General features: G+C 44.2%; 1 non-coding gene across 1 annotated transcript; it reads right to left on the bottom strand.

Annotated features, from left to right (window-relative positions):
- Nucleotides 1-539: 539 nt before the first annotated feature.
- Nucleotides 540-611, bottom strand: trnam-cau (transfer RNA methionine (anticodon CAU)). Its single transcript has one exon. It is a non-coding gene; the product is annotated as a tRNA-Met (tRNA).
- Between the last annotated feature and the right edge of the window lie 21981 nt (nucleotides 612-22592).

Raw genomic sequence — 22592 nt, 5'->3', positions numbered from 1 at the left:
GACTGTAAAGCACAGAGCACTCCAAGCACAAGCATTAAAAAAATTAAAAAGCAGAAACAGTAGAAACAAACTAAACACACTAAAAAACCTAAAATAAAATAAGCAAATTAAAAAGAAGAAAAGGAAAAATAACTGCACATAAAAAGGAGAGGGCGGGGGGAGTGTGTGGTCGGTGCTGTCATGCTCGGAAATTATTGAATTCAATGTTCAGTAAAGGTTTTCCGTGTTATTGTTTTACTTTCTGTTACTCACCATCTCCTGACTGTGACCATTTGCCGTCGTTTTACATCTGCTGGTGGAGAGGAGGCGCTGCAGGAATGGTTTGACAAAGAGGAGAGACTGGGGTGAAACGTGTTTGCAGCTGGTGCAGCTTCTGTTCCTCTGCGCAACAAAGTGGTTTGTGAGACTTGTTGCTGATTGATGTGTTGAGTGGAAGAAAAAAGCTCATTGCAATAAAGCGTTTGAAGAAGCATGATGTGATTGTGGACAAACACTTGATGTTTTCAAAGGAAACAATTTGTGTTCCTACAAAACTTGAATAGCAGAGAATGGTTTCGATCCATCGACCTCTGGGTTATGGGCCCAGCACGCTTCCGCTGCGCCACTCTGCTACCGGATGAGTTTAATTTCAATTGCCTATGAGTGAAATATGTTCAGTTCCCCAATTTTGTTTACAAAATAGGATTGTTGTCAGATTGCTCAACAACCCAGACTCAGGAACATACTCGCTGACCGACTCACCCTCACTGTACAATGGCACAAGGACACTGAGTAACAGCACCGACAATCAGGCAGGCAGAGAAAGACACACAGAAAACCAGGAAGAGATTTCAGGACCCAGAAAGGAACAGACAGAGAAAGTTGCTGAGCAAACCAGCAAGAGACAGCGAAAGATGGATGATTTATGGAAACGTGTTCTCTGTTAAGATGTCCCCTGTGTTCTTTTAAAGATATTTCCTGCTGCGTAATAGAATATTTTCAGTGTTTTCTGTTTTAAGCTCTCCCTCTTGTCCTGGCCAGTATTTATCCCTCAATGTCACTAAAACAAGTGATTATCTGTTCATTATCACATTGATCTTAGTGGCAAATTGGATGCAGCATTTCCTACAACAGTGACTATGTATTAAACGTCCTTCACTGGCTGTCTGGGTCTTTCGGACAGCATGAGGCTGTGTGTGAGATCCCAGTCCAACCCACATTCCCTGTGTGAGAGCCCAGTCCACCCACATTCCCTGTGTGAGATCCCAGTCCATCCCACATTCCCTGTCTGAGATCACAATGCACCCCACATTCCCTGTGCACGATAAAAATTTGCTTCTTTTCTTTCTTACTGTATTCGCTGTTGTGTAAAGATGCTCTCTGGTATTATGTAAAATGGTTCCCTGTTGGGTAAAGATCTTCTCAGTTGTGTAAATATGATCCGTCTTGTGTAAAAGTGTTCCCGGTTGTTTAAATATGTTCCCTGCTCTGTAATGTAGAGCTGAGTCTGCACTAATGGAATTGCGACAGTATCTTCCAGTCTGATACTGTATGAGGGCTGGAATATGATCCAAAGCTCAGTCTATACAAATTGAATTGCTATTGTATCTTTCAGTTTCACAATCTGGGTGAGTTTTAAACTGAAATCTCAGTTTGTATCTCAGGTTATACTATCTTTTAGATTCTCTCAATCTGATAACGCACTTTAGACTTAGACTTATATAGAGTCATAGAGTTATACAGTACAGAAACAGGCCCTTCAGCCCATCGTGTCTGTGCTGGCCATCAAGCACCAAAGTATTCTTATCCCATTTTCCTGCACTTGGCCCGCAGCCTTGTATGCTATGACGTTTCAAGTGCTCATCCAAATGCTTCTTAAATGTTGTGAGGGTTCCTACCTCTACCACCCCTTCAGGCAGTGTGTTCAGATTCCAACCACCCTCTGGGTGAAAAACAATTTCTCAAATTCCCCTCTAAACCTCTTTCCCTTTACCTTAACTCTTTGCCCCCTGGTTATTGACCCCTCCGCTAAGGGAAGAAGTCTCTTCCTATCTAACCTATCAATGCCCCTCATAATTTTGTATACTTCAATGATGTCCCCCCTCAGCCTTCTCTGCTCTAAGGAAAACAACCCGAGCCTTTTCAGTTTCTCTTCATAGCAGAAATGCTCCAGCCCAGGCAACATCCTGGTGAATCTCCTCTGCACCCTCTCCAGTGCAATCACATCCTTCCTGTAGTATGGTGTCCAGAACTGTACTCAGTACTCCAGCTGTGGCCTAACTAGCGTTTTATACAGCTCCATCATAACCTCCCTGCTCTTATGTTCTATGCCTCCGTTAATAAAGACAAGTACCCCATATGCTTTCCGAACCACCTCATCTACCTGTGCTGCTGCCTTCAGTGATCTATGGACAAGTACACCAAGGCCCCTCGGACCTTCTGTACTTCCTAGGGTGCCACCATCCATTGTCTATTCCCTTGCCTTGTTAGTCCTCCCAAAGTGCATCACCTCACACTTCTCAGGATGAAATTCCATTTGCCACTGCTCCATCCATCTTATCAGCCCATCTATATTGTCCTGTAACCTAAGGCTTTCCTCCTCACTATTACAACATCACCAATTTTTGTGTCATCTGCGAACTTACTTATCATACCTGCTATATTCACGTCTAAAACATTAATAATTATGTATCTAATGTATATGTCAGGATGCACTATGGGAATTAATACTAAAACTTATAAAATCATAACGTGAGTAAATATTGAGCTGGTATTTAATTTGAACCTCAGATTATCTTATTGAGGTTAATTCTGTAACTTTGAAACAGGAACCATGTGTCAGTTCTATGTGTCTTTAATTTGTAGCTGAGGTTGCTCTATTGTGGGATTGACACACTGATAATTTGATAGTGGGTGAGAATTTGGACTGGGATTTATGTATCTACCTGTCAGTGGTACTGAGTTATGGTAACAGGGAAACAACGTCTGTCTCTCCTGCTCTGTTGGATAGATGGATTGAAAATGTGTCTCTGGAACTATTTCTGCTGTCTGAGACTGTGGAACTGATGACCTGTCTGTGTCTCTGCGCTCTGTGAGTGATAATGTACGGACTGTGTGTGAGAAGGAGCTGGTGACACTCTTCCTTGTGACTTGGTGGAGGAAACATCCCATTTACTCTGGCTTCTTCATTTATTTTCCTGTTGAAACAAAAGTATGTTTTACAACTCAAGTACAGGTGAGGTGGAAGATACAAAGACCATCAGCTTAATGTCTCGATTAATAATCATGATGAACGGCCACAAAGGAACCCCAGGGATACAAACATTATCAAATGTTTGACTCCACTGCAGTACTGCAGCACTCAGGGTCTGTATCCTTGGTGTATTGGGCGCTATGACAACAACGTAATGATATGTAGACAGAGCCCAAACCCTGCACTGCTCCATGAATGGAAATATCCGATGGAGCAGCGACATTTGCACTGGTCAGATTTCCATTTATTGCTCCCATGGCATTAACCTGTTTAAAATGAGCCTGTCTTAGTTCTCACCTGGCGACTTACAGATGCTCTTTGTATAACTCCCCACACTCTTCCTGTCTGGCTCTGTTTCCACTCTTCACTGTCAAATAGCAACAAACCGGCTGAGATTGGAACTAAACCAGGAATATTCACTGCTGGTCTGGGGAGAGGAAGCAGCATTGAATTTCAATAACAAATTCTTCCCATTCTGTCTCCATCCCTTTGTCCACACAGCCCGAGAATGGTCTCTCCCTTCCCCCACTCACTCCATGTTCCGAAACCAGTTCCTGCTCCATTCAGCCTCTTACAAACAGCCCCCGCCTCTCCCTGAACTTGACCCCGGACTCGATGCTGATCTCTGAGTCTATCTGCGGACACGCTCCCAAAGCGATGTGCTGCTGGAAGGAGGCTGCTGTTTGCTCCCTTCCCCCGGGACCTGGATCTCTCCATTGGCGGCTGGGGGAGGGGAGCGCAGGCGCAGATTTCTGCAACAATTCCGCAAACAGAAACAAGGAAAATTTGGGGCAAACAATGAGTCCATTCGGCCCATCCTCTCCACGCCAGCGCAAAGAGAGCGATTCAGCCTCATCCCATAGTTGTTGTTATTCGACAGTGAAGTGTGGAAACAGAAGCGGACAGTCAGGATGTGGGGAGTTACACAAAGAGAATCTATTATAGGCACCAGGTGAGAAGTGTGAAGGACACATTTTAAACAGCGGCTGTTTGGTTTCGCTTGAACAGTTAGACCATGGGAGCGGGAACTGGAAATCTGACCTGTGTAAAAGTCCCTGTTCCGTCGGTCAGTCCCATTCATGGCCCAGTGGATTGTTTCTGGATGTCATTAAATTGTTGTAAAATGGCCAAAGCCAATGGTATGCAGTAGCTGGGGGCTGCAGGACTCCAGTGGAATCAGACACTGACTCTGTTTGTATTGCTGGGTTTCCTTTGTGATTGTTCACAATGATTATTCATTGAAAAATTGTTTTGGTCACTTTTGTATCTTCTACCACATCTCTTCCTGAATTATAATAAATACATCTCCTTTCTACAGGCAAATACTTGAAGGAAGTAAAATAAATGTAATGATTCCTCGACACAAGGGGAAGTGCAGCCAGCTCCTCACACACAGTAAGTACAGTATCACTCACAGAGAGCCGAGACATCAGTTCCACAATCACCGACAGCAGAAGTAGTCAGACCGGCACTGATCCCAAGTTCCAGAGACATTTACTCAATCCAACAGTCACACAGAGCAGGAAAGACTGAAGTTGTTTCCATTTCACCCCAACTCAGTCCCACTGACAGGTAGATACATCAATCCCAGTCCAAAATCACACCCACTATCAGATTGCAAGGCATTGTGTCACTCTCACAAGAGAGCAGCCTGAACTACAAATTCAATGTCAGATGGAACAGACAAACAGTACCTGATTGTAAAATACAGAATTAATCTCAATAATGTACCCAGACTGCAGACTGAGCTACATGTTACACACCACTCCACAAATCTCACAAATGGTCAGAGTGGAAGACACAGTGTTCATTCCATTGCTGCAAACTGAATGAACCTGATCTTACAAACAACAGATTATAAGATGAAAGGCCACAGACCTGAGAAATTAACTCTGCTTCTCTCTCAACATATGCTGCCTGACGTGCTGGGTATTTTCAGTATTTTATGTTTTTATTTCAGATTTCCAGCATCTGCAGAACTTTGCTTTTATTTTAGGGTTCAAGAAACATTGCATTGTGAGGTGAGAGTGACTGCCCTTGACATCAAGGCAGCCATTGACCTTGCATAGCATCAAAGAGCCCTAGCAAAACTGGAGTCAATGGGAATTAGGGGGAAAACATTTTTTTTTAAAAAAGGAAGTTAATACCAAGCATAAAGGAAGATGGCTGTGGTTGTTCAGGTCAATCATCTCACTCCCAGGACATCACTGCAGTAGTTCCTCAGGGTATTGTCCAAACACCAATCATCTTCAGCTGCTTCATTAATGACCTTCCCTCCATCAAAAGGCGAGAAGTGGGGATGTTGGCTGATGATTGCACAATGTTCAGCACCATTCATGACTCCTCAGATACTGAAGCAGCCCGTGCCCCGATGTAGCAAGACCTGGACAACATCCAGGCTTGGGCTGATACCTGGCAAGTAACATTCGTGCCACATAAATGCCAGGCAATGACCATCTCAAACAAGAGAGAATCTAATCATCTCCCCTTGATGTTCAATGACATTGCCATTGCTGAATCCCCCACTATTAACATCTTGGGGATACCATTGACCAGAAACTTAATTATACCAGCCACATAAATGCTGTGGCTGTAAGAGCAGGTCAGAGGCTAGGAATTCTTCAGCAAGTAACTCACCTCCTGTCTCCTCAATACCTGCCCACTATTTACAAGGCACAAGTTAGAAGTGTGATCAAATATTCTCCCCTTGCGTGGATGAATGCAGCTTTAACAACACTCAAGAAGCTCGACGCCATCCAGGACAAATTAGCCCGCTTGATTGGCATCGCATCCGCCACCTTAAATATTCACTCCCATTACCACTGATGCACAGTGACAGCAGTGTGTACCATCTACAAGCTGCACTGCAACAACTCACCAAGGCTTCCTGGACAGTACCTTCCAAACCCGCCACCTCTACCACCTAAAAGGACAAGGGCAGCAGACACATTGGAAAACCACCATCTGAAGGTTCCCCTCCAAGCCACACACCATCCTGACTTGGAACTAAATTGCCAATCCTTCACTGTCACTGGGTCAAAATCCTGGTACTCCCTTCCAAACAGCGCTTTGGTTGTACCTACACAGCAAGGACTGCAGTGGTTCAAGAAGGCAGCTCACCACCACTATATCAAGGACAATAAGGAATGGACAATAAATGCTGGCCTGGCCAATGATGCCCACAACCTATGAGCAAATGAAAGAAAGGTAAGGAAATGGTGAAGGGCTTTGATAGGGTACACGGAGATATGTTTCTACTTGTGTTGGTGTCCGAAACAGGAGCCAAAAATATAAAATCATCATTAATAAAACCATTGAGGAATTCTTGAAAACCCTATTTATGTAGTGAGTGGTGAGTGGAATCTGGAATTTGCTTTCACAAGGAGAGGCTGCGGCGGATAGTATTGACACATTTAAGGGGAGGTGGAACACGTGTATGGGGAGAAAGGAATTGTGGGATACACACATTGGGCTTTATTTTTCTTTCATTCATTCATATAAAGCAGGATGGCTGGAAATATGTGTAGAGCATAGAGCAGTTGGGATGTTCCCAGTGCAGTGTTTTGTCTGGATGGATCTGCCCAGAACACTTGTGTTGCAGGAGCTGGGAGCTTCAGTACTTCAGTGGAGGCAGACACTGACACTGGTTTTCATTTGTGGCTATTATTAATGATTATTCGTTGAGAGATTAAATTTATCACTTTGATATTTTACACCTCACCTGTTCTTGAGTTATAAGATATACTTTTTCTTCTTCCAGGCAAATACTTGAAGGAATCATGATGAATGTGATGGTTGCTGCACTCGAGGCACAAGGAACAGTGCAGCCAGCTCCTCTCACACACAGTAGGTACATTATCACTCAGAATGCAGAGCCACAGTTGGTTCATCAGTTCCACAGTGTCAGACTGCAGAAGTAGTCAGGCCCACATTGATCCCACGTTCCAGAGACATTATTTCAATCCAAGAATCAAACAAAGCAGGAGAGAAAGAAGTTGTTTCCATTTCATCCCAATTCAGTCCCACTGACAGTCAGATACATCAATCCCAGGTCAAAATCACACCCACTAGCAGATTAAAATGTAATGTGTCAATCTAAATATAATGCAGACTTAGCTATCAATTAAATATCAGATAGAATTGGCACATGGCACTGATTGGATGACACAGAATCTAACCTAATGGAATACCCTGACATTTAAATTAAATACCATAGGCAAAGTTCACATCGATTGATTATAAAGGATGTTTAAACATCCCCATAGTGTACCTTAAGATACAAGTTACATACAAGTCCAACATTCATTACAGTGAAATATTTAAAGCTGCTGAAAGATATTGTAACCTGAGACACAAATTAGATGCCAGTTCAGAACTCACCCACACTGTAAAATTGGAAGATACAGAATCAATTCCATTAGATCTAAACATTATATACCATTCTAAAAACTCAAACAATATCAAACTGAAATACAGTATTGATTCCATTCATACAGATTGATCTAAACAATACCAGTGCAAAAATCACATGCAGTATCAGATTGAGCAATGCTGATATGAAGTCTAAACTGTGATGTAAATTAGATGCCAGTGCAGAACTTACCCAGACTGCGGAATTGAAAAATACAGTAGACTGAGATACGGATTATTTACCAGCCAAAAACATCTCATACATTATCAGAGTGAAATAGATTATCAATTCATTTGTGTAGACTGAGCTCCACATTACAAACCAGTATAAAAAAATCTCATATCAGGTTGTTTTAGTTATTATGCTACAAGACTAATAATCCAGAGGTCTCGACTAATGATCCAGAGACATGAGTTCAAATTCTACGACAGAATCTGAGTAATTTAATTTCAGTTAATTAAAAAAATCTGGAATTAAAAAATCTAGTATCAATACTAGTGACCTTGGAACTACTAGATTGTTGCAAGAAAATCCATCAGATCCAGGAATGTCCTTAAGAGAAGGAAATCTGCCATTCTGACCCAGTCTGGCCGATAAGTGATTCTAGACCCACAGGAATGTGATTCAATCTTAACTGTCCTCTGAAATGGCCCAGTAAACCACTCAGCATAATTGTAAGAGTAATTACTGATGGGCAATAAATACTGACCTTGCCAGCGATGTCAACATCCTGTGAATGAATAAACAAGCAGTATCAGACTGAGAAATAACATTATATATTCCATTGGAACAGACAGAAGTACAGATAACATAGCATGCCATAAATCTATAGTGTTCGAATGAAAGATACTGTCTCAATTATTTATTGCAGCCTGAGCTACACATGACATACCTATTTTTATTTTTTAGAATTAGAACATTACAGCGCAGTCCAGGCCCTTCAGCCCTCGATGTTGCGCCGACCTGTGAAACCTTCTGACCTACACTATTCCATTTTCATCCATATGTCTATCCAATGACCACTTAAATTTCCTTAAAGTTGGTGAGTCTACTACTGCTGCAGGCAGGGCGTTCCACGCCCCTACTACTCTCTGAGTAAAGAAACTACCTCTGACATCTGTCCTATATCTATCACCCCTCAACTTAAAGCTATGTCTCCTCGTGTTTGCCATCACCATCCGAGGAAAAAGACGCTCACTATCCACCCTATCTAACCCTCTGATTATCTTATATGTCTCTATTAAGTCACCTCTCCTCCTCCTTCTCTCCAACGAAAACAATCTCAAGTCCCTCAGCCTTTCCTCGTAAGACCTTCCCTCCATACCAGGCAACATCCTAGTAAATCTCCTCTGCACCCTTTCCAAAGCTTCCACATCCTTCCTATAATGCGGTGACCAGAACTGCACGCAATACACCAGGTGCGGTCTTGCAGAGTTTTGTACAGCTGCAGCATGACCTCGTGGCTCCGAAACTCGATCCCCCTACTAATAACAGCTAACACACCATATGCCTTCTTAACAGCCCTATTAACCTGGGTAGCAATTTTCCGGGATTTATGTACCTGGACACCAAGATCTCTCTGTTCATCTACACTACCAAGAATCTTCCCATTAGCCCAGTACTCTGCATTCCTGTTACTCCTTCCAAAGTGAATCACCTCACACTTTTCCGCATTAAACTCCATTTGCCATCTCTCAGCCCAGCTCTGCAGCCTATCTATGTCCCTCTGTACCCTACAACATCCTTCGGCACTATCCACAACTCCACCGACCTTTGTGTCATCCGCAAATTTACTAACCCACCCTTCTACACCCTCATTCAAGTCATTTATAAAAATGACAAACAGCAGTGGCCCCAAAACAGATCCTTGCGGTACACCACTAGTAACTAAACTCCAGGATGAACATTTGCCATCAGCCACCACCCTCTGTCTTCTTTCAGCTAGCCAATTTCTGATCCAAAGCTCTAAATCACTTTCAACCCCATACTTCCGTATTTTCTGCAATAGCCTACCGTGGGGAACCTTATCAAACACCTTACTGAAATCCATATACACCACATCCACTGCTTTACCCTCATCCACCTGTTTGGTCACCTTCTCGAAAAACTCAATACGGTTTGTGAGGCACGACCTACCCTTCACAAAACCGTGCTGACTATCGCTAATGAACTATTTCTTTTCAAGATGATTATAAATCCTGTCTCTTATAACCTTTTCCAACATTTTACCCACAACCGATTTAAGGTTCACCGGTCTATAATTACCAGGGCTGTCTCTACTCCCCTTCTTGAACAAGGGGACAACATTTGCTATCCTCCAGTCTTCCGGCACTATTCCTGTCGACAATGACGACAGAAAGATCAAGGACAAAGGCTCTGCAATCTCCTCCCTAGCTTCCCAGAGAATCCTCGGATAAATCCCATCTGGCCCAGGGGACTTATCCATTTTCACACTCTCCAAAATTGCTAACACCTCCTCCTTGTGAACCTCAATCCCATCTAGCCTAGTCGCCTGAATCTCAGTATTCTCCTCGACAACATTTTCTTTCTCTACTGTAAATACTGATGAAAAATATTCATTTAACGCTTCCCCTATCTCCTCTGATTCCACACACAACTTCCCACTACTATCCTTGATTGGCCCTAATCTAACTCTAGTCATTCTTTGATTCCTGATATACCAATAGAAACCCTTAGGGTTTTCCCTGATCCTATCCGCCAATGACTTCTCGTGTCCTCTCCTTGCTCTTCTTTGCTCTCCCTTTAGATCCTTCCTGGCTCGCCTGTAACACTCAAGCGCCCTAACTGAGCCTTCACATCTCATCCGAACATAAGCCTTCTTCTTCCTCTTGACAAGCGCTTCAACTTCTTTAGTAAACCACGGCTCCCTCGCTCGACAACTTCCTCTCTGCCTCACAGGTACATACTTATCAAGGACACACAGTAGCTGCTCCTTGAATAAGCTCCACATTTCGATTGTTCCCATCCCCTGCAGTTTCCTTCCCCATCCTACGCATCCTAAATCTTGCCTAATCGCATCATAATTTCCTTTCCCCCAGCTATAATTCTTGCCCTGCGGTATATACCTGTCCCTGCCCATCGCTAAGGTAAACCTAACCGAGTTGTGATCACTATCACCAAAGTGCTCACCTACATCTAAATCTAACACCTGGCCGGGTTCATTACTCAGTACCAAATCCAATGTGGCATCGTCTCTGGTTGGCCTGTCTACATACTGTGTCAGAAAACCCTCCTGCACACACTGGACAAAAACTGACCCATCTAAAGTACTCAAACTATAGTATTTCCAGTCGATATTTGGAAAGTTAAAGTTCCCCATAACAACTACCCTGTTACTCTCGCCCCTGTCGAGAATCATCTTCGCTATCCTTTCCTCTACATCTCTGGAACTATTCGGAGGTCTATAAAAGACTCCCAACAGGGTGACCTCACCTCTCCTGTTTCTAACCTTGGCCCATACTACCTCAGTAGACGAGTCCTCAAACGTCCTTTCTGTCGCTGTAATACTCTCCTTGATTAACAATGCCACACCCCCCCCCCCTCTTTTACCATCTTCTCTGTTCTTACTGAAACATCTAAATCCCGGAACCTGCAACATCCATTCCTGCCCCTGCTCTCGCCATGTCTCCAAAATGGCCACTACATCGAGATCCCAGGTACCAACCCATGCTGCAAGCTCACCCACCTTATTCCGGATGCTCCTGGCGTTGAAGTAGACACTCTTTAAACCAGGTTCTTGCTTGCCAGTGCCCTCTTGCGTCCTTGTAACCTTATCCCTGACCTCACTACTCTCAACATCCTGTACACTGGAACTACAATTTAGGTTCCCATTCCCCTGCTGAATTAGTTTAAACCCCCCCGAAGAGCACTAGCAAATCTCCCCCCCCCCCCCCAGGATATTGGTACCCCTCTGGTTCAGGTGAAGACCATCCTGTTTGTAGAGGTCCCACCTACTCCAGAAAGAGCCCCAATTATCCAGGAAACCAAAACCCTCCCTCCTACACCATCCCTGCAGCCACGTGTTCAACTCCTCTCTCTCCCTATTCCTCGCTTCGCTATCACGTGGCACGGGCAACAACCCAGAGATAACAGCTCTGTTTGTTCTCGCTCTAAGCTTCCACCCTAGCTCCCTGAATTTCTGCCTTAAATCCCCATCTCTCTTCCTACCTATGTCGTTGGTGCCTATGTGGACCACGACTTGGGGCTGCTCCCCCTCCACCCTAAGGATCCCAAAAACACGTTCCGAGACATCACTATCTAAAATCGCATACAGTTTCAGACTGAGATACAGTATTTATTCCATTACTGCAAACTGAGCTACTTGTTCCACAGGAGTTCTAAATACTGAACAAGTCTGGTCTCTTTTGTTTGGAAAAGAGGAAGCTGAATGATCACCTAATAGAAGCACTGAATTACATGAAAGGATTTGATAGGGTCGAGGTAGAGATATTTCCCATTTGTGGTGGAGTCAAAAACTGTAAATATGAAATAGTCAGGAATAAATCAAATAATTAATTCAGGAGAAACTTCTTTACCCTGCTTTAGACCTGGTTCGAATCTGGAACATGCAGCACTTGGGTTGATGAGAATTGTTACATTTAACATCAAATTAAATGATTGATAAATTAAATATGAGGAAGAAAAGATTTGAGGGATTTGCAGATACAATTCGAGGAGGTAAGGTGGGAGGAGGCTCATGTGGAACCAGCAGCACTTGGGCAGAATAGCTTGTCTCTGTGTTGTAAATTCTATGTAATTGTGTGTCGGATGAATTCTGAACTACAAACTATCCCAGAGATTAATGATTTCTGAATGCATCCCACACATAGAGTACCAGAGACTGACAGACACTGAACAAAACTCACACTCATAGGCAGTACCAGAAACTGACAGATACTGAATAAAACCCACACTCATAGGCAGTACCAGAGACTGACGGATGTTAAATGAGCCCAGATTCAAAGGTTTACAGTGGCAGAGAGGTACAACAGCAATCCTACTCTCACACACAGTACCAGAGGCTGACTGATACAGAATGAATCACACAGTTACATACTGCAACAGAGACTTATTGGCAGTGTCTGAATCCTAAGCTCACATACAGAATTAGAGACTGACTGACGGCAGCATGAATTCCACATTCTCTTTCAGTAACGGAAACTGACAGATTGCCACAGATAAAGAATGATTCTTACTCTAAGGTACGGGACAACAGGCTCACTTATTTGGCACAGGGTCATCACTAACGTTTGGGCTAACTAAATGCAATAACAGCTCGTCTTGTTTCTTAGTATTTCTAAATCCCATCTGTCCAACAAAAGCTGAACAATTATTGCAGGTTGTGTCTGACTGTCTGATCTGTAAACTGCACTATATCACAAATTGCTGACGTTTTCTAGCTAAAAGTGAGAAATGCAACATAGGGGCAGAAATTGACATGGTCTGTCAGTGTGAAAGAAGCAGGTAATGTGAGGTAATAGATTTTTGTCTGTAAGTGCTGCACTGATATTGCTTCATATATTTATATTGAAAATAAAGATAATTGATTCGTAATAAAGGTTGTCTTCATTGACCCGATGATTGTAAATGTGCCCTGTTATATTTTACCAGTATTTACCATTGACCAGTATTTCTGTCTGTTTTTTCAGGATAGTATTTGCATTACTTCAAATAAAGAAAACATGACTACACAAAGAACTGAGCAGAATGCTGAAAGTTTCACAGCAAACAGTTAAAATAGAAAGCGATGAAATACAGAAAGATAAAAGCTAAAATACTGAAAACACTCAGCCAGTCCGGAAACAAATGTGGAGAAGTGAAGCTCGGGTTAATGGTCCAGTTCTGCGACCCTTCAATAAACCTGAAAGGTTGCTCCTGCCTTCCTCTCTCCACAGATGCTGCGGGAAGTGCTGAGTGTTTCCAGAATCTTCTGTTATTATCCAGATTTCCAGTGTGTGCAAAAAGTCTCTTTTTGAATAAAATATTCCCTGGGAAGGAATTGTAAGATTTAGGTTCTGTGTTCACAGATACACAAAGAAGCGGGTCGAGCTCATAATGTCAAGCTCATAATAGTTTATTAAGAAGCAACAGTTTAAATATAATATTAAGAAGTAGCAGTTTATATATGAACAGTTTAATTATGGTAATGCATAAGCTAAACAGACAGAAAAGACAAACGACCCGTAACAGATTGAATGGATGACCGGTCCCGGATCATACAGTGGGGAAGAACAGTGTTGACAGTCTCCCCGACGATGAGGCAGGTGAGGTGTTGGTGTCCTCAGTCTTCTTGAGCCAACCAAAGTGTCAATCTGAAGGCGGCTCTTTCCCTCCCGAGCACCTAAAAATGTGGCTCAACTTAGAGAGGCCGGAATGTGAGAAACTGCTGAGAATAAGGGACCCTCGCAGCCAGGACACATTTCCCGGTGGATTTTCTAATAGAAACTGGGACTGGAGAGAGTCTTTGGGAAATGGAATACCTGAATGCAGTGAAGGAGTTAGTGATTGGTTTGTAGATGTTAAATCTGATTGGATGGCTGAAGAGACCAATTGTAGTATTACAATATAAAACCGTTGTGACATCATTGCCAATCGCCCAATCACAATCCTAACTTTCTCCCATCCCTCATTAGCATAGAGCTGTGGGATTGTCTATTTAATCCGCACTCGGAAGGGGTTTGGTTTATTTCTGTGTCTGAAATTGAATCTGAAAATGCCTGAAGAGAAGGCATCATCACCCTCATTTACAAGCAGAAGGGGGAGAGGGCAGAAATCAGAAATTGGCGGCCCATCTCACTGCTTAATGTTGATTACAAGATTCTGTCCAAAGTCATAGCCAGTCGAGTCAAGTCTGTTCTGGAGTTGGTGATTCACCCCGATTAGACCTGTACTGTACCCGGCAGGAAGATCTCTGATAGTCTCGCGCTACTCAGGGATACGATCGCCTACGTACGGGACAGGAGGGTGGACACCTGCCTCATCAGCCTGGACCAGGAGAAGGCTTTTGACAGGATATCGCACACCTACATGATGGACGTGCTTTCCAAAATGGGGTTTGGGGAGGGAATCTGCAATTGGATCCAACTGCTCTACACAAACATCAGTAGCGCAGTCTCAATCAACGGGTGGGAATCTGAAAGTTTCCCGATCAAATCTGGAGTCAGACAGGGCTGCCCTCTGTCCCCGGTCTTGTTTGTTTGCTGTATTGAACCCTTTCCTGAGTCTATTAGGAAGGATGCGAGCATAAGAGGGGTGACAATCCCAGGCAGCGGAGGCACTCAGGTCAAAACCTCCCTGTACATGGATGACGTTGCCGTTTTCTGCTCGGATCCGCTGTCCGTGCGCAGACTGATGAGCATCTGCGACCAGTTCGAACTGGCCTCGGGAGCCAAAGTTAACCACGGCAAGAGCGAGGCCATGTGCTTTGGCAACTGGGCTGACCGATCCTTTGTCCCCTTCACCGTCAGGTCAGACTACCTGAAGGTGCTGGGGATATGGTTCGGAAGGGCCGGGGCGTGCACCAAAACATGGGAGGAGCGAGTAGCCAAGGTACGACAAAAGTTGGGCATGTGGGGGCAGCGATCTCTCTCCATTGTGGGTAAGAACCTGGTCATCAGGTGCGAGGCGCTCACGTTGTTTCTCTACGTGGCGCAGGTCTGGCCCATACCCTACTCCTGCGCCGTGGCAGTCACCCGAGCCATTTTCCGCTTCGTCTGGGGATCTAAAATGGACCGGGTCCGGAGGGACACGATGTTCAAATCTCTGGACAAGGGCGGGAAAAATGTACCCAACGTGGCCCTCATCCTGATGACCACCTTCGTGTGTGGCTGCATCAAGCTGTGTGTAGATCCCCAGTACGTAAACTCCAAGTGTCACTACGTGCTGAGGTTCGATCTGTCCCCGGTGTTGCGAAGGATGGGCCTGGTCACATTGCCGCGGAACGCTCCATGCAGTTGGGCGGTGCCGTACCACCTATCCTTCGTGGAGCAGTTTCTGCGGGAAAACACCTTTGACCACAGTTCCATCAGGCAGTGGCCTGCACGGAATGTCCTCAAGGCCCTACGGGAAAAGGAAACGGTGGATCATGTCGGATGGTTCCCCGAGCAGACTGTCAAAGTCATTTGGCGGAATGCCTCATCACCAGAACTTTCAAACAAGCACCAAGACTTAGCTTGGCTGGTGGTGAGAAGGGCCCTAACCGTCAGATCCTTCCTGCACACCCGAAGTCTCGCCCCCTCCGCACAGTGCCCCCGCGTTGGCTGTGGTGGGGAAGAGACGGTCGCCCACCTCCTCCTGGAATGTGCCTTTGCAAAGCAGGTGTGGAAAGAGATGCAGTGATTTTTGTCAAGGTTCATCCCAAGCAGCTCTGTAACACAGGAGTCTGTGCTCGACGGGCTGTTCCCAGGGACGCACACCGAGACAAACATCAACTGCTGCTGGAGGACTATCAATTCGGTGAAAGACGCCCTTTGGTCTGCCCGAAACTTGCTGGTCTTCCAGTGCAAAGAGTTGTCCACCACCGAATGTTGCAGACTGGCACATTCCAAGGTCCAGGACTACATGCTGAGGGACGCACTAAAGATTGGGGCAGCCGCAGCAAAGGCTCAATGGGGAAAGACCACAGTGTAAGGTTCCCCCACCAAGCTGGACTGAGGGGCTGGATCCATGGGAAACCCCTCGAACTGTATCGTTAATATTCTCAATTGCTGTAAATGTAAAACTGTAATTGACATGACAATTGTGAAACGGAAGGGTTGGGAAGAAATTCATGACAGTATTGAAGGAAACTGATCTCCCTTGCAATGTTTGTATTTTTTGGTGCTGTTTGGAAACTGTTTGGCAATGTAATTTTTACAGATGTTTATGAATAAAGTATATTTTGGAAATATAAAAAAAAGAGAAGAAAACAGCTGCTAAGAAGGGCGCCAAGAAAGCCTTAAATAAACCGTCAGCAAAGGGCGGCAAGAGGCGCAGAAAGTCGAGGAAGGAGAGTTACTCCATCTACATCTACAAAGTGATGAAGCAGGTTCACCCCGACACCGGCATCTCCTCCAAGGCCATGAGCATCGTGAACTCGTTTGTGAACGATATTTTCGAGCGCATCGCGGGTGAGGCTTCCCGCCTGGCCCATTACAACAAGCGCAGCACCGTCAGCTCCCGGTAGATCCAGACCGCCGTGCGCCTGCTGCTGCCTGGGGAGCTGGCCAAGCACGCCGTGTCGGAAGGGACAAAGGCGGTGACCAAGTACACCAGCTCCAAGTAAAACTGCACAATGGACTGAAAAACATCCCAAACACAACGGCTCTTTTAAGAGCCACCCACAATCTCTCTGAAAAAGCTACATCATCTCAATGGTATCGATTTGGTTTTTTTTATGAAGAGTCTGGAACTTTCTAATTGCCTTTGTGATCTCTGTTTTAACCCCATGGATTCTGGGTGATTCACTTTCACTGTTGAGATCTTTGTGTCTCTACTTATTAATGCCGTGTAAATTAATTACTGATCACTGACCCCAAGTGCGCTTGGATCTCGGACGCGTTCATATTCGACCCCTTTCCTGTATCTCGTTAATAAAAGCTGACAGATCAGTTCTCAGTCACTTGTTTCCCTTGTTGAAGCTCGGCCTCAACAATTTATAAGTACATTATCTGGAAACCCCGCTGTTGTAGGAACCCTCAGTCTCACATTTCAACACCTGACAGTAAAAATCTTCTCTCCGCTTTTGTCTCCCACAAATAGGTTCAATCTAGAATCAGTGATGCGGTATCTTGACAAAGATTGATCTGAAATGTGTCAGCTTGCAGAATGCTGTGAATGAGACTTTCTGCCTCCGCTTACAGACTGTTTCAAAAAGGACTGAGAATAAACCCGAATAGATACCGGATTGTAAAAGTGTATCTGGAACTTGTGACAAAGTGTAGAATAATACAAGAGGAGAAAGATTTTCAATTTTTTTGCTGTAAAATGAAATTGCCTGTTAATGCGATATTCTATATTGAAGCTGCTCCTTGTTTTACAGATATATTAGCGGGCTTTTCAAATTTAAAAAATCGGTTGGAGTCTGACAATTTAGCGCCGTTATTTTCCGCCGTTATTCAGTGTGGAATCTCCGGATTGGTGAATTAAGCAGCTCTGGGATTGGAAACATGAACCACATCATGAGATGCAGTAACAGAGTGACCAATCAGCAGTCTTCACCACCACCATCCCAGCCCAGAGGGACCAATGTCAGCGGATTTCAGCATTCTTTGTGAAAGTATTTGTGAGATTGTGGCCTGAGCAGACTGCCAAAGTCATTTGGCAGAATACCTCATCACCAGAACTTTCAAACAAGCACCAAGATGTAGCTTGGCTGGTGGTGAGAAGAGCCCTCCCCGTCAGATCCTTCCTGCACGCCCGGAGTCACACCCCCTCTGCACGATGCCCTCGAAGTGGCTGTGGTGGGGAAGAGACAGTTGCCCATCCTCGTTCTGGAATGTGTCTTTGCAAAGCAGGTGTGGAAAGAGATGCAGTGGTTTTTGTTGAGGTTCATCCTTAGCACCTCTGTAACACAGGACTCTGTGCTCTGCGGGCTGTTCCCAGGGACGAACTCCGAGACAAACATCAACTGCTGCTGGAGAACTATCAATTCGGTGAAAGACACCCTTTGGTCTGCCCGAAACTTTCTGGTCTTCCAGCGCAAAGAGTTGTCCAGGACCGAATGTTGCGGACTGGCACATTCCAAGGTCCAGGACTACGTGCTGAGGGACGCACTAAAGCTTGGGGCAGCCGCAGCAAAGGCTCAATGTGGAAAGATCACAGTGTAAGGTCCCCCCAGCAAAGTGAACGGAGGGGCTGGACCAATGGGAAACCCCTCAACTGTATCCAGAAAATATTTTGTTTGCTGTAAAATGTACGTAGCATGTAAAATGAAATGGAAGGGTTGTGAGGCAACTCACTCCTGTATTGAAAGAAACTAATCTAATTTGCACTCCTTGTATTTTTCGACTTTGTGCTTTTTGGAACTGTTTGGTAATCTATTTTTTTTAATAGTTTTTTATGAATAAAGTATACTTTGGAAATTTAAAAAATTGTCTGGAAGAGGGGCAGCCACTGCAAAGTCTCAATGAGGTATAAACACTGTGTAAGGTTCTCCCACCAAAGTGAACTGAGGGGCTGGACCCATGGGAAACCCCTCGGGCTGTATACACTGAATATGGGTTTGCTGTAAAATGGAAGGGTTGTGAGGAAACTCTCTCCTGCATCAAAGAAAACTGATTTCCTTTGCACTTTTTGGGATGTCAACTTGGTGTTATTTTGAACTGTTTTGTACTGTATTTTTTTTACAGATTTTTATGAATAAAGTATATTTTGGGGGAAAAGAGGAAGAGGAAAAGACCAGCGGGAAACCTCGGGCCAGGGCCAAGGCCAAGTATCACTCCTCTCGGGCTGGACTGCAGTTCCCGGTGGGCCGTGTTCATAGGCTCCTGAGAAAGGGCAACTATGCTGAGCGTGTGGGTGCCAGAGCCCCGGTCTATCTGGCTGCTGTGCTCGAGTATCTGACCACTGAAATCCTCGAGCTGGCCGGTAACTGGGCCCGGGACAACAAGAAGACCCGCATCATCCCCAGACACCTGCAACTGGCCGTCCGCAACGACGAGGAGCTCAACAAGCTGCTGGGAAGAGAGGCCATCGCTCAGGGCGGTGTGCTGCCTAATATCCAGGCCGTGCTGCTACCCAAGAAAACCAGCGCTCAGAGATCCCAGAAAAAGTAAAGCGGCCAAAATGTCATCTAATAAACCAAAGACTCTTTTCAGAGCCACCCACAGTCTCTGTGAAAGGACTGGTTACTGTCAGGAGGGAGTCAGAGATGGAGTTATTGTAATGGTGCATTGACCAGTTTCACATCTGTCCAGGTGTGTTTTCCGTTCCCTCTCTGGATTTCGCTCTGCTCCTCTGCTCACACATCCCCCTACACCCTCCCCACCCCCAATTAAATGAAGAACTGAACTACATAATGTCAATCAACAATTTAATAAATGCCGCAACCTTCAATTTCAGAAATTTGGAGACCCCCTCGGTGCATTCATGATAAGTGGTTTGGTGCTGATGAATTAATTTAATAATGGAAGTATCTGGGTCAATTCTGGTCTGTTTTTCATTGAGACAGTTTGAATTCTTTTTTTCTCTCCGGTGATCTGAGCGCCGCTTCTCAATGAGAATTTGCTCCCGGAACAAAGTGCAGGAAGGAAGAGGCCTTTCTCGGGCTGTGTGTGGACAAGGTAAGGGAGACAGAACGGGAAGATTCTGCTATTGAAAATCATTGTTGTTTTCTGTCCTCAAACCTGTAATGCACGTTCCTGGTTTGGCTTTAGTTTCACACTGTTTGTTGTTCTTGAACAGTGAATAGAGGAAATTGAGCCGGGCAGCAGGGATGTGGGCAGTTATGCGAACAACAACTATTGCTGTCACTCGGTGAGAAGTATCGAGGAAATAATTTAAACAGCGGCTGTCGATTTCGGTTGAATTGTTGGTCCAATGAGAAACAAGGAAATGGCAGAGACTTTGAACAAGTATTTTAACTCAGTCTTCATGGTAGAAAACACTAAAAGTATCCAAAGAATAGTATAAAATCAAGGGGAAAAGGAGGGAAGGAACTTGAAACGATCATTGTCACTGGAAAAAATGTATGAGGAAAACTAATGGGACTAAAATCTGACAGATCCCCTAGACCTGATGGCCTGCATCCCAGAGTTTAAAAGAAATGGCTCCAGCCACAGTGGATGCGTTGGTTGTAATCTTCGTCAATTCACGAGATTCTGGAACAGTGCCAGTGGATATTAAAACCACAAATGTAAAACCCCTATTCAAAAAGCAGGTAATGATAGGCCTGCTAGCCTAATGTCTGTCATTGGGAAAATGCTGGAATCCATGATTAAGTAAGTGGTAGCAGAACATTCAGAAAATTAAAGTACAATCATGCAGAGTCAACATGGATTTATGAAAGGGAAACCATGTTTGACAAAATTATTAGAGTTCTTTGAGGATGTAACAAGCAGGGTATATGAAGGGGAACCAGTAGATGTAGTGTATTTGGATTTTAAAAGCGTTCGATAAAGTGCCATGTAAAAAGTTACAACACAAGATAAGAGCTCATGGTGTTCAGGTGTAATATGTTAGCACGGATAGAGGATTGGCTAACTAACAAGAAACAGAGAATTGGGTTAAATGGGTCATTTTTCAGGTTGGCAAACTAATTAGTGGGGTGCCACAGGGATTGGTGTTGGGGCCTCAACTACTTACAATCTATATTAATAACTTGGATGAAGGGATCGAGTGTATTGTAATCAAATTTGCTGGGGATACAAAGATAGGTGGGAAAGCAAGTTGTGAGGAGGACACAATGAGTTTGCAAAGGGATAAAGACAGGTTAAGTGTGTGGACAAAAATTTGGCAATGAAGTATAATGTGGGAAAATGTGAGGTTATCCACTTTGGTATGACGTATATAAAAGCAGAATATTATTTAATTAGAGAGAGAATGCAGAATACTGTGGTACAGAGGGATCTGGGTGTCCTCATATATGAATCACAAAATGTGAGCATGAAAACACAGCAAGTAATTAGGAAGGCAAATGGAATGTTGGTGTTTATTGCAAGGGGGATGGAGTATAAATGTGCAGGTTGTTGATTCGACCACACCTTGAGTGTTGCATGCAGTTTTGGTCTCCTTATTTAAGGAGAGATATATTTGCATTGGAGGTAGTTCAGGCAAGTACCACTAGGTTGATTGCTGGGATAAAGGTGTTGTGTTATGTGGAAAGGTTGACCTGGTTGTGGTGCACTCATTGGAGTTTAGAAGAATGAGAGTCAATCTTATTGAAATACATAAGATTCTGAGGGGGCTTGACAAGGTATTTGCTGAAATGATGTTTCCCCTCATGAGGGAATCGAGAACTATGGGGGAACAGTTTCAAAATAAGGAGTCTCTCATTTTAGATGGAGTTGAGGAGGAATTTCTTCTCACAAAGGGCTGCTATTCTTTGGAATTATCTACCCAAGAGGATGGTGGAGGTTGGTCATTGAATATATTCAAGGTTGAGTGAGACTGACTTTTGATCTACAAGGGAATAATTGGTTATAGGGGCAGGCAGGATAGTGGAGTTGAGGCCATGATTTGATCTGCCATTATCTTATTGAATGGTGGAACAGGCTCGAGTGGCAGAATAGCCTAATCCTGCTCCTAGTTATTATGTTCTTATGCTATAATGCCAGATGGAAATAAAAATATGACAGAGACTGCAATCTGAAGACAACAGAAGGCAGGTCCCTCCCTCTCTCACACACACACATGCAGAGTCCCAGAGATCCATGGGAGTAGCTCAACCCTCAAGACAGAAGACCAGCGAAACAAGTTTGAAAGTGTGCACTGGTCCCCAACAAGAACTGCAAGCCATAACAGCAATCAAAGACTTTACATCAAACCCAAAGCCAGCAACTGAACTCCAGCTATTGCTTCAAATCTTTTCCCCTCTTCCGTTTCTATGTGTGTGTCTGTTTATCACATATGTACGCTAGCGTGGTTGTGCTGCGTATCTTTATTCATTTTAACTGAATTAGATTTTTAAGGTTAATAAACTTACACTGTTCTTTCTTAAATCTGAGAAAACATGCCTGGTTGATTTCTTTGCCATTAGAATTAGGGAGTAGTGAAGCTAAAACCTGGTGTTTTAAAAAGTTAAACCCTGTTACAGGTAAGGAAGAGGCTGAGAGGGGGAGCCTTTCTCACCTGGTCGTAACAATGACTTTTCTAGCTTCTACCTCAATTGATCTTGAGTTACAGAGATATTTTTCTTTCTCTCTGTAGGCAAAAACTTGAAGTAACCTGAAGGAAGGTGGTGATTCCCCAGCACAAGGAAAAGTGCAGTCCACTCCTTCGAACACAGAGTAG

This window comes from Heterodontus francisci, unplaced genomic scaffold, assembly GCF_036365525.1.
Source record: "Heterodontus francisci isolate sHetFra1 unplaced genomic scaffold, sHetFra1.hap1 HAP1_SCAFFOLD_61, whole genome shotgun sequence".
Lineage (NCBI taxonomy): Eukaryota > Metazoa > Chordata > Chondrichthyes > Heterodontiformes > Heterodontidae > Heterodontus > Heterodontus francisci.
The sequence above is the reverse complement of the archived record's forward strand: the minus strand, read 5'-3'. Positions and strand labels throughout refer to the sequence as shown.